Below are 11074 nucleotides of genomic sequence, written 5' to 3'. Positions count from 1 at the left end.
AGAAAGAAAGAAAGAAAGAAAGAAAGAAAGAAAGAAAGAAAGAAAGAAGTGAATCTAGAGGGAAGCCTCCAAGGAAGGACATCCTGTTGAACAGAAGTCAAAGCGAGTTGAGAAGCTACTCAGATGCAGAAGGCTAAGGAGCCCAGTCATTTCCACAGAACTTTCCCTACCAGTAGGGTCTAGAGCAGTGGGACAAGGGATGTGGGATATTGAGTAGTGACAGTTAGACTTGTATTATTGTGCTTCCAGATATTTGACATAAACCTGAGAGGAATCTAGCAAAATCTCAAAGAGTTTTCACAAGTTTCTAAGTGCTAGATTGTTTGGGGGAAGGGACAGGCCAGTGCTGTAAAACCCAACTTGCTCTTGAGATGTAAATACACTGAGCTAACCATAGGGAATTGCTGTATAACTGTAATTTACTATTTTTTTCTCTTTTAACCTTAGTCTTTATTCATTTAATGCATTGAGCTTCTACCACAGTTCTCACAGTACCATAAGGAAGAGGGCAAGGGCTTATATTATGAAGTTGTAAAGTCCATGATGGCAAAATCTGTTTTGTCCACTTCCATATTTTTAGAGCCTAGAGCAAAGTGTTCACTAAATATTTGTTTAATGAAGCAAGCTTATAGCCCAGTAATGGACTATTATCTTTCTTCCACTAGAATACTATGGCAAATATGTTTTGTTTACTATAATGCTAAGAGAGTGAACAATGTACCCATTTCCAAGTTCAGATGGGTGAGGTTGGGACCAAAATTTCCTAATCTAAAAGAGAGAGTCCTCTTCCCTCCTATAGTGGTTATTATGGAAGGGACCATAGCCCAAGGAAGAAAATCTGTCTTTACATCTGTCCTTCTTTCAGCATATACACACAGAGTGAGGAATAATTTGATTTATGAGCTTATGAGCTTGGGAGATAAAGAAAGAGGAATTCCCTAACCTAAACAGAAGAGTGAAACTGTGGGTATTGTACTACTCAGGATCCTGGCAAGAAATAGATGGCTCATTTCAAATAAGTAACCAAAGAGAGTTTCATGAAAGGGCAATTTTTAAAGAGGTCAGAGTTAAGCTAAACCAACAAGGGATGGTGTTGGGAGACTTTAACTTACAGACTGAAGGCACAGGGGAGAGAGAAGTTGCTGAGAGCTGGCAACAACTGGCCATGGGAGGTGGGGGTGGAAAGGACTACTCAAGAGGAGCCCTGGTCCTGGAAAGAAGAAATTGTGGTCCAGGAAGTGGGGAGCCAGGAAATGCACCGCATGGTCTTTCCTCCAGCTCTTTCATCTGCCATTGCCATTGCAACTTAAAGCCCCTGGGCATGAGAGCCTGGTTAAAGCAGCTCATGGAGATCAACCTCTCCACACATAGAGCAGGATAGAGAAGGATGGAAAACTGATCTAGAGGGGCAGAAAACATCTAGTGCATTTTTGCTCCTCTGTATCTATCTTTTCCCTTTACCTGGTTAAAAAAACGTATGTTCCCACTGTAGGAAGCATATAGTTTCAGTCAGTGGATGTATCATCATTAGGTGCTATGAATCTACTCATGTTCTCTCCTGAAACCTAAAATTCAGGCAATTTCCATGTAATATAACAGGGGGGAAAAAGATGTGGGTGGAGGAACAACCCAAAATAGAGCTTCTACAGTCCCTACTTTTGTACCTGGTCACAGGCCTACGTTAATAACCATAGCTTCTACCTTTTCCCTACTTCCCTTATCCTCTGTGAGTTCTTTGGCTGGATAAAGTCTTTACCTGATGGTGACTCAAACTTTATTTATACAAAACTCCAAATCTACCATTGTCTTGTATTGTTGGGATGCTATAGTTTTTTATAGACCAGTATGGTAGAGAAGTACTAAGAGAAGCTCCAGTAAATTCTCTGGACTCCACGCATAGTCCTTGTCCCTCCCACTGGGTATCAGCAAGCCACATTTCCTTCATAAGCAAGTTGGATTACCCAGGTCAGTAATGTGACCCCACCTTTGCCTGTTGGTTAAGCAGCATGAGGATCAAGTTAGTCCCAATTGTGAATTTCGTGGAAACATGACTGTCCCCTCTTGGAAGCATTCTTCCCTTGAGCACAGGAACCTCCAAAACTACCCATGCCAAGGTTGTGGAGACAGGAAGCACAAATTCTTTTTTGTTGTTTTGTTGTTGTTGTTGTTGTTGTTGTTATTCTTTTTTTCTTTTTTTTTTCTTTTTCTGAAAATTTTCTTTAATGTTTATTTTTAAGAGAGAAAGGCACAGACAGAGTACAAGTGGAGGAGGAACAGAGAGGCAGGGAGACACAGAAGCAGGCTCCAGGCTCTGAGCTGTCAGCACAGAGCCCGATGCAGGGCTCAGACTCACGAACTGAGAAATCATGACCTGAGCCAAAGTCAGATGCTTAACTGACTGAGACAGCCAGGAGCCCCTCTTTTTTTGTTTGTTTGTTTTTAATGTTTATTTATTTTGAGAGAGAAAAAGAGAGCGTGGGAATAGGCACAGAGAGAAAGAGACAAGAGAGAATCCTAAGCAGGCTTCACGCCGCCAACACAGAGGCCAACACAGGGCTCAAACCCACCAACCATGAGATCATGACCTAAGCTGAGATCAAGAGTTGGACTCTTAACCTACTGAGCCACCCGGGTGCCTCAGGAAGCACAAATTCTTTAAGTGATCTGTTAGGTATCAGACTGAGAAGGAACTCTTTCACCTTCACATTCTCATTCCCAGATCTGCAAATTCAGACTGTCAGGGAGGTAGTTCTGACCTCTGGTTTGGAGTCTATTCCCTAACCAGACAGTTCATCATCTCCCTGGAATGGCAACTGCACCTGCAGTAGTTCCTTCCGTAATAACATGAACAATGGGGCAGTGAATTTAGAAGGTATGAATCTATTTCCACATTTTACTTGCCATTCAATGAGTTAAAGGGGTAAAATTGGGAAAAATAAGACCTCCTGTAAGTTTAGGATGTCTGGCAGAAAAATTGGGGCAAGGAAGAAAATGCCTATTTATAATGTATATATAGTATGTATATTTCCACAAGGAAAAATGGCTGCTGCCTCCATGATGGAAGGGGTCCAATAAGATGGTGGTATGTTGGTTCCCCTAGAGAATGATGCTATATCAGGGGTTTAGCCTTGGTCTCTATTGTCCACAGGGTGGATATGGAGCAGTGGCAATAAAGAGATCAACCTTAACAATGGAAATCACATTAATTAGCCTTAATTCTTGTCACTGCGGCATTATTGTCAAGGGGCCCATGGAACAAGTACCACATTGGCTGAGAAATATTCTGACTGATAGCCACAGGTTTATTTCATCTTGTGCACCTCCTACCACGAGCTTCTCTCCACAATGAAATGCTCGCTGGTAGGCATTTAGATGGTAAAGGAATAATATGTGCCTATTACGAGAAATCTATCCTCATATGTTTCCCCTTGTCACCAATCTGTAGATCATGTTTTTTTAAAGCTCCTGACCAGTTGGTTAAGTTTTTAGCCACCTCCCATGCAGTCATAGATACAAACCTTAAGCTGTCTTCTGGTGGCCTAAGTAAACAGCCAGTTGTACTGCTTAAAATTCTTCTTGGAGGGGCACCTGGGTGGCTCAGTCAGCTAAGTATCTGACTTTGGGTTCAGGTCATGATCTAGCAGCTCATGGGTTCAAGTCCCCCATTGGGCTCCATGCTGGCACTGTGGAGCCTGCTTGGGATTCTCTCTTGCTCTCGCTCTCTGCCCCTCTCCCACTTGTGCTGTCTCTCTCTCTCTCTCTCTCAAAAGAAACAAATGAACTTAAAAAAAAAAATTCTGATTAGAATAGTTTTCCTTCACCCTGATCTTTCTTTCAGAGCCACGCTGGCTGGGACTATAATGCAGTGACTCTGCCCTTCTGGCTTATGACCACATTATCATAAACTCAGGCCCAAGTGGGCCTTCCCCAGTCACATACTTATAAGGAGTTCCACACAAGGCCATAGACGTGAATTGAGATAGAAGAGGCAATGCACCAGAAGTGGGTGCTGAAAGAGTGGGCTGCCTACCCATGTTGTACCCAGTCATGTGTATGCCATTGCCACTCAATGAATTCCTGTTGCACATTCCCAGTTTTATGAATGGCGAGTCAGATAACACCCACTTCACCAGGGTCAGCTCAGGTCTCATGGCCACTTGATTTTTCACAGTCAGTGTAATGGTTTAAATGGTGCCCCCACCAAAATAGATCTCCTAGAATCTATAAATGTGACCTTATTTGAAAACGGCATTTTTGCAGACAGAAGTAAGTTGAAGATTTTGAAATGTGATCATCCTGGATTACTGGGGTGTGCCCTACATCCAATGACAGGTTTTTTTAAGTTAATTTATTTTAAGAGAGCAAGAGTGGAGGAGGGAGAGAGGGAGGTGGGGGAGACAGAGAGAATCCCGAGCAGGCTCTGCACTGTCAGCCCAGAGCCCAACGCGAGGTTGAACTCACGAACCGAACCGTGATATCATGACCTGAGTTGAAATCAAGACTGGGATGCTTAACCCACTGAGCCACCCAAGCGCCCCCCAGTGACAAGTGTTTTTACTCGACACAGCAGAGAAGACCCAGAGAAGGCCTTGTGAAGGTGGAGGGAGAGATTAGAGTTATGGGGCCAGAAAGCAAAGATTCTTGGAACAACAGAAGCTGGAGGAGAAAGGGTAGGCTTCTCTTCTGGAGACGACTAGAGGGAGCATAGCCCTGCTGACACCCTGTTTCCAACTTCTAGCCTCCAGAGCAGTGAGAGAACAAATTTCCATTCTTTTAAGGCATCCAAGTTTGTGGTGATTTGTTACTGCAGCCACAGAAAATGTGGTCAGGCATTTCATTTCTACTGGGGCCTAGTGGCAAGGTGGAATTGTTTAAAGGGAGAATAGTTACCTGCAGAAGGCATCATGGCTAGACTGCAAAACACTAGAGGTCTGCACCAGTTGTCCTGCCAGGGGGGCTTGCCAAAGATAAGCCAAAGATAAGAGGGGAAGGCTGCTTCACTCTGATGAGGAAGTGGGGAGCAGAAGCTTCTTCCGGAAACAATGAAGGATCAGGGGAATTGGGAGGTTTGCAGTTCTCAGTCTTCTCTATATCTGCCAAAAATTACCTCATCTTCTATCTCAGGAATCCACTCCTTCCTGCTTATACATTAGCTTATCATACAAGACCGAGTAGTATTGCCCATTTACTGATGCAGCAACTTGTCTCTCCCAGCGATTAAACGGTTTGCTTGGTGCCATGTAAGTGGTTACCGTCAGAGCTGAAAGTCAGTCCCAGGTATTTGAATCCTTGGCACATGCGCCTTTTATTTTATGATATTGTAGACCCCTAGAAACCAACGTAATTGGGAAAAAGTGGATGCAGATAGGACATAGGTTTAGCCGGAGATGATCTCCGATAATATTTGCCCTGCAGCTAGATAAGGGATTCTTCAAAAGCTGTGCTGAGTTAGATATATTTGCCCTGTAGCTACAGAGGTAAAAGATTCATTAAACACTGCCAGAGAGGCTCTTTTATTTTCCACCTACGCCTTGAGTTGGATATTCAAGGTTGATAATTTATCCCTTTCTCTGTTTATGTTCTCTGGGTTTCTTAAGTGGCCAGCACAATCTTTGTAATCTAAATCACCTGACAAAACCGTGCATGCCACAGTCACATGATCTCTGCCTTTCACCTGCACACCACCCCATGCAACAGCTGCTGATAATTTGAGTGACCGTTACTCTACCACATTCTTTGTATTCATTCTACCTTGGCGAGGAGATTATCTGTGCTCTCATCAAATATGTGAGCAGGCTAATCACAGAATCCCATTTTTGGGATCTGTTTTCAGAAACAAACCTTGGTTTCGTTTACTGGATCAGCCAGATTCCCAGCAGCGAACAGATGGTATACTCAAAAGGGGTCACTAAAGAGAGTTTAACATGAAGGGACATTGACAAGGGTGTGGGCAAAGTTGTCACCCACAAGAAATGGAAAAGCACCTGACTAATAAGAATAGAATGCTGTTACCACCCTTGACTTGAAAGTACCAAGGAGGGATTGTTTGTTGGAACTCGGAGCTGAAAATATAAGGAAGGCCATCCAGCAGAAGCTGTGGCTTTTGGTATAGGAACCCAGCCACTGCTGAGTAGCGACAGGAAAGGAGACAGAGAACAAAGTGCCCTGACATTTCTTCGTTCATACCTTCCAACCTCCTGCTGATGCCTCCCATTGGACAATCAGAAGTCAGAGGAAAGGGGGTCAGCCAGTTGATAGAGTCCAAGAAGGTTGGTCTCACAAGGCTCAAAGTGAAATGAAGACTGGAGAGTAGATCTAGAGAGAAAAACAGAATTCTCAAAAGGGTGTTTACTGATTGGCTATAGAAGCTGAAAAACATACAGACAGCAGCAGCCTGAGACCGTCACAGATTGGGATGTGAATCAAGTATAGTGGATCCAGAGCTTCTAGGCTCTCCAGCTCCCGACCTTTCCTTCCAGGACCACGGAAACAGGAGGAAGCAAACAGCATACCACTTCCTGAGGCTGAATATGTGTCTATGTGTGTACCTTTGCCCTATTAAACCAACTTCCAGGAGCTGGAAGGCGCATGTGCTTAGGGATCAAACATACTTGGAGATGACTCTCAGCTCTGACATTTACAACCTTCATGACAAAGGTTACTTTGTGAACAAAGTAACAAACCTTCGTGACAAAGATTACTTTGTGAAATTACTTCATCACTTAAACATCAGTTGCTCCCTCTGTATAGTTTGGAATAATAACCACCCTAACAAAAATGTTGCAAAGAGTAAATGAAATAATGGAAAGTTCTTAATAGGGTTTTTCACACATGGTAAACACTCTTTAAATGTCTCTTTTTTCATGTTTACCTTTTTCTTGGGCTGCTGTAGCCACTGTGTAAAACATATTTGTAACTCATTTGGGGAGAAAACACATTCTGAGTTCCAATAAAATAGAAACCTTTTAAATACAACTTGTTTTTAAGTTGGGAGGGGCCTGTATTTAGGCAAACTCTCAAGGGGTGGTGGTTGATGGTCGTATTTTCAGAAATGATAGGATCCCTCTAATTGGGATAAAGTGAGTTCACTGCAGGAAATAGATAGTTACCTAAGAAAGGCTGTGTAACAAAGAGAAGTAACCTGAAATCTGTGTATATACTCTAAGGAAAATGTTCTGCAAGAATAGCCCCAAAACTATTCAACAGGGGTTAACTCCAGAGACCAGAACAGAATTGGAGAGTCGGGAGCAATGAAAACAGAGTCCCACTTACTTCTCTGTATATTTAAATATTGCTGAAATATTTTACAGTGAACATGCATTGGTTCTGCCTAACTTTTAAAAACATTGAAAATGTTTGCATGGTTCCAGTGTGAGACAAGGTGTCAATATTATGGACAAAGTAAGATGTCTGCTGTACAGGAATGAACTACGGATAAAGAAACGGTGATCTGTATTCAATAAGATAGTATAAGGCACATTTATTTACCAAAAAGGAGAAGGCTTTTAATGATTTGGCATATGGCATGTAAACTAATGCTGTTAGCCATTGCATTACACTGTAAGCTCCAGGAGGATGCTTCTATTTATTCTTATTTATCCCCAACACCTATTCTGATAAGGTTATATGTTCAGTAAGCAAGTGTTGCATGAATGTTTTTTTAGTTTTTTATTTTTTTTTTAATGTTTATTTATTTTTGAGAGAGCACACACGCGCACATGCCGGGGAGGTGCAGAGAGAGAGAGGGAGACACAGAATCTGAAACAGGCTCCAGGCTCTGAGCTGTCAGCACAGAGCCCAACATAGGGCTCGAACCCACAAACTGTGAGATCAGGACCTGAGCTGAAGTTGAACACTCAACTGACTAAGCCACCCGGGCACCCCTATTTTTTTTATTTTTTTAAGTTTATTTATTTATTTTGAGAGAGACAGAGACAGTGTGAGTCGCGGGGAGGCAGAGAATCCCAAGCAGCCTCCTCATTGTCAGCAGAGAGCCTGATGTGAGGCTCAAACCTACGAAACCATGAGATCATGTCCTGAGCCTAAACCAAGAATTGGATGCTTAACTGACTGAGCCACCCAGGCGCCCCATGAATGATTATTGTTTAAATTGAGAGACAGAGTGGTATGTCAAACAGAACACAGTAGGTTAGTTGTCATGAGTAATTTACAAGTCTCTAAGCCTCTCAGTTTCCCTCGTCTATAAAATGGGAAAGTTGAGAACATGAGTAATTTCAAGATTAATTTTTATAAACCCGTAAGTGTCTAAAGTTTTAAGAACTGACATTGAGTCTCCAATTATTTATTCTACCAAGTAAAGATTTTTAAAAATCATCACACATTGTCACTATTGTTTCATAAACAGAAGGATATTTTAACACAAAAAATGCAAGAGAGACATAATTCAGAATAAAATTCCTAAGAAAAGACAATTGGCAGCCTTACACGAGAGCATACACACACACACACACACACACACACACACACACAGACACACGTGTGCACACGCACACAAAACTATATCATAAATTTGACAAAGATTCACAGAAGATTTTGAATAAAAGGATTACATGAACTCTGGGGTCTTTTAATCTCTAAGATTTTGTGAGCTTCTTTTTATTTTCCTAAACTTAATATTTTTATTTTCCAATAGGAAAATATGTCCTTAATTGTTAAAAAAAAAAAAAAACAAAAAAACACCAACAACACAGACGTGTGCAAAGTGAAAAACGAAGCCCACCCCAAGGCTCCCCCCATTCCCACAAATAAAGTGCGGCATGTCATCCCCTAGGCTATTTTCTGTGAGGATATAAACATGCGTACTGTCGTAGCCTTTTGAAGGAATAAAACTTATTCTAAACTATTAGCTTGCAAACGTAGAGAGCCACATATGTAGTAATGATCAACTGAACTGAATCTAAATAACATTTAGGGAAACTATTTGTTGGGCTCAATTGAGGAGAGTGGCTTTTTGCCACACATTCCTCATAGCTGGGCAGCAGGCTTGAATTTGGAAGTTTTTCTGATCTTAGCAGGCACTTCATTACTGCGTGCTGCACATAAGATCCCAAGATCTTACCTCGGGATAAAGATCCGCCAGAGAAGACAAAAAAGCTCAGCAGTGTCCAAAGGCAGGAGAGCATTGGGAACAGAACCAAAAGAGGTCAGCAAAATCATCCCCCCACCCCCAGGCTAGCCAGATATCAAGGGACAAGAGACCGGGGTCTTGAAGTGGGGTGAGGGCCTCATCAGTGAGCCATAAATCTATGGCCGTGTTTGGGGACACACACAATGAATGGAAGCACTTCTCTGGGAGTTCACACCATCTCCTAATTCTCTAAAAAGCACATGTCAGGATTAGGAAGCACACAGAAATAAGGCCCAAGTGGCCTGTGGGAGGCTGGAACAACAGCTCCCAGATGCCAGGAGCTGTTAGGCTTTCCCAGGTTTCAAAATGTGAAAGTGGCAAAATGCAAGAATTTTCAAGCCACTGCGTTGGTGCTGCCGATTTGGTCCCAAACACTGGCTGTGTTTGCACAGACAAGTCAAGGCTAAGAAAGTGGAAGCCATTGGCTTGGATTGGGGCATGAAAGATCCCTGTTAGCTCTTGCCATTTCTTCAAGCTTAGCAAACGATTACATACTTTGACTGAGTTGAGACAACCTCAAAGTATAGAGTCTACTTAACTTTGCCCTTTAAATACCAAGAATGTTGTCCATGCTTAATAAAGGAGAGAGAAGAAAGAAAGCAGTCGCTTGGTATGAGTTTGGACAAGTATATTCTCTCTGCGAGTGATTTCCTTTTCTGTGTAAGGAATGACAAATACCCCACTCACATGACACTGTGCCACCATCTGACATGTGGCAGTGATCACCAAGTGACCCAGAACTTTGTTGAGTCAGGATACAGCCTCAATGTCCCCCTCAGTCCTTCTCAGTGCCCTTCAAGCAGCCTCGGTTACTCAGAGCTGGTGCCATACATTAAACCTACTTGCTATATTTGGCCCCCGTGATCTCTAATATCCCTGCCAGATCCAGCCTACTAATATTCTCTAAGAAAAACCTGTCAAAAGTGGAAAAATCGTATCCTCAAAATAAAAGAAAAGTGCCTATGTCGGTGTTTAATCACAGATCATGACTAAAGTCCCCTTGCGATCTTCTCAGAAACACCCAGCCTCGGGACTCACCAGGCCTGGGGTGGGGCCCTGACACTGGCAGCTTTTAAGAGCCTCACAGGTGATTTCAGTGTGCAGCCAGAGGTGAGAAGTACTCATGAAGCGAGGCAATCCTGGCAGATTCTCTTCGCTCCTCCATCATCCAGCCTCTGGGTCTACGGGTGAAACGTCCAGCCGAGAGGTTTTCCAGACATTTTTCACGGCTGAGGCTTTGCTCACAGCCTCACCCTGAACACGGAGTCAGAGCCAACAATTCCCGGCTTTCTTCTGGGCTTCTAGCTGTCCCTGGCTGCCTATTGGCTTCTGTCTCCCTCTTAGCACTTACTGTCAATCCAAAAACACTGGGGAGGCTGAAGCAAAATCCTCCTATTTGTTTATGCGGCAACAAGCTCAGAGTCCGTGCCGAAAAAATGTCCTTGGCCTTTGAGAAATCCGCTTGGAGATGCCTCTGTCTGTCTGAAACGGGCTGGAAACCAGTGCCCTCCCCCAGGAGCTACTCTGCTGAATCAGCCCGTATGAGCAGAGAGAGACCAGGATGATTCAAATACAAGGGTGTTTTCGATATTTTTGTATCATTTAGCTTCAGAGGAATGCAGAACTTTTAAGGCAGGAATTTGGATTCGACTGTGGAGAATAGGTCAAATGGAGATTGATTTGTGACATTGCTATTTTCCACTTTAGGGAATTCTTTTTTTTTTTTTTTTTAACGTTTATTTATTTTTTTGGGACAGAGAGAGACAGAGCATGAACGGGGGAGGGGCAGAGAGAGAGGGAGACACAGAATCGGAAACAGGCTCCAGGCTCCGAGCCATCAGCCCAGAGCCTGACGCGGGGCTCGAACTGACGGACCGCGAGATCGTGACCTGGCTGAAGTCGGACGCTTAACCGACTGCGCCACCC

The 11074-nt window shown here is 43.2% G+C and overlaps 1 long non-coding RNA gene across 1 annotated transcript in view; it reads right to left on the bottom strand.

Annotated features, from left to right (window-relative positions):
- LOC121042096 (uncharacterized) overlaps positions 1-10604 on the bottom strand; it is a 21034-nt gene extending 10430 nt beyond the window's left edge. Inside the window, exons 1-2 of the long non-coding RNA XR_005795967.1 lie at positions 10187-10604; positions 6187-6315 (exon numbers count right to left, since the gene is read on the bottom strand). This is a non-coding gene — a long non-coding RNA (uncharacterized LOC121042096). The remainder of the gene's footprint in view (positions 1-6186; positions 6316-10186) is intronic.
- Positions 10605-11074: the final 470 nt, after the last annotated feature.

The sequence above is a fragment of the Herpailurus yagouaroundi genome, unplaced genomic scaffold, assembly GCF_014898765.1.
Source record: "Herpailurus yagouaroundi ecotype Mexico unplaced genomic scaffold, PumYag 184, whole genome shotgun sequence".
Taxonomy (NCBI): domain Eukaryota; kingdom Metazoa; phylum Chordata; class Mammalia; order Carnivora; family Felidae; genus Herpailurus; species Herpailurus yagouaroundi.
The sequence above is the reverse complement of the archived record's forward strand: the minus strand, read 5'-3'. Positions and strand labels throughout refer to the sequence as shown.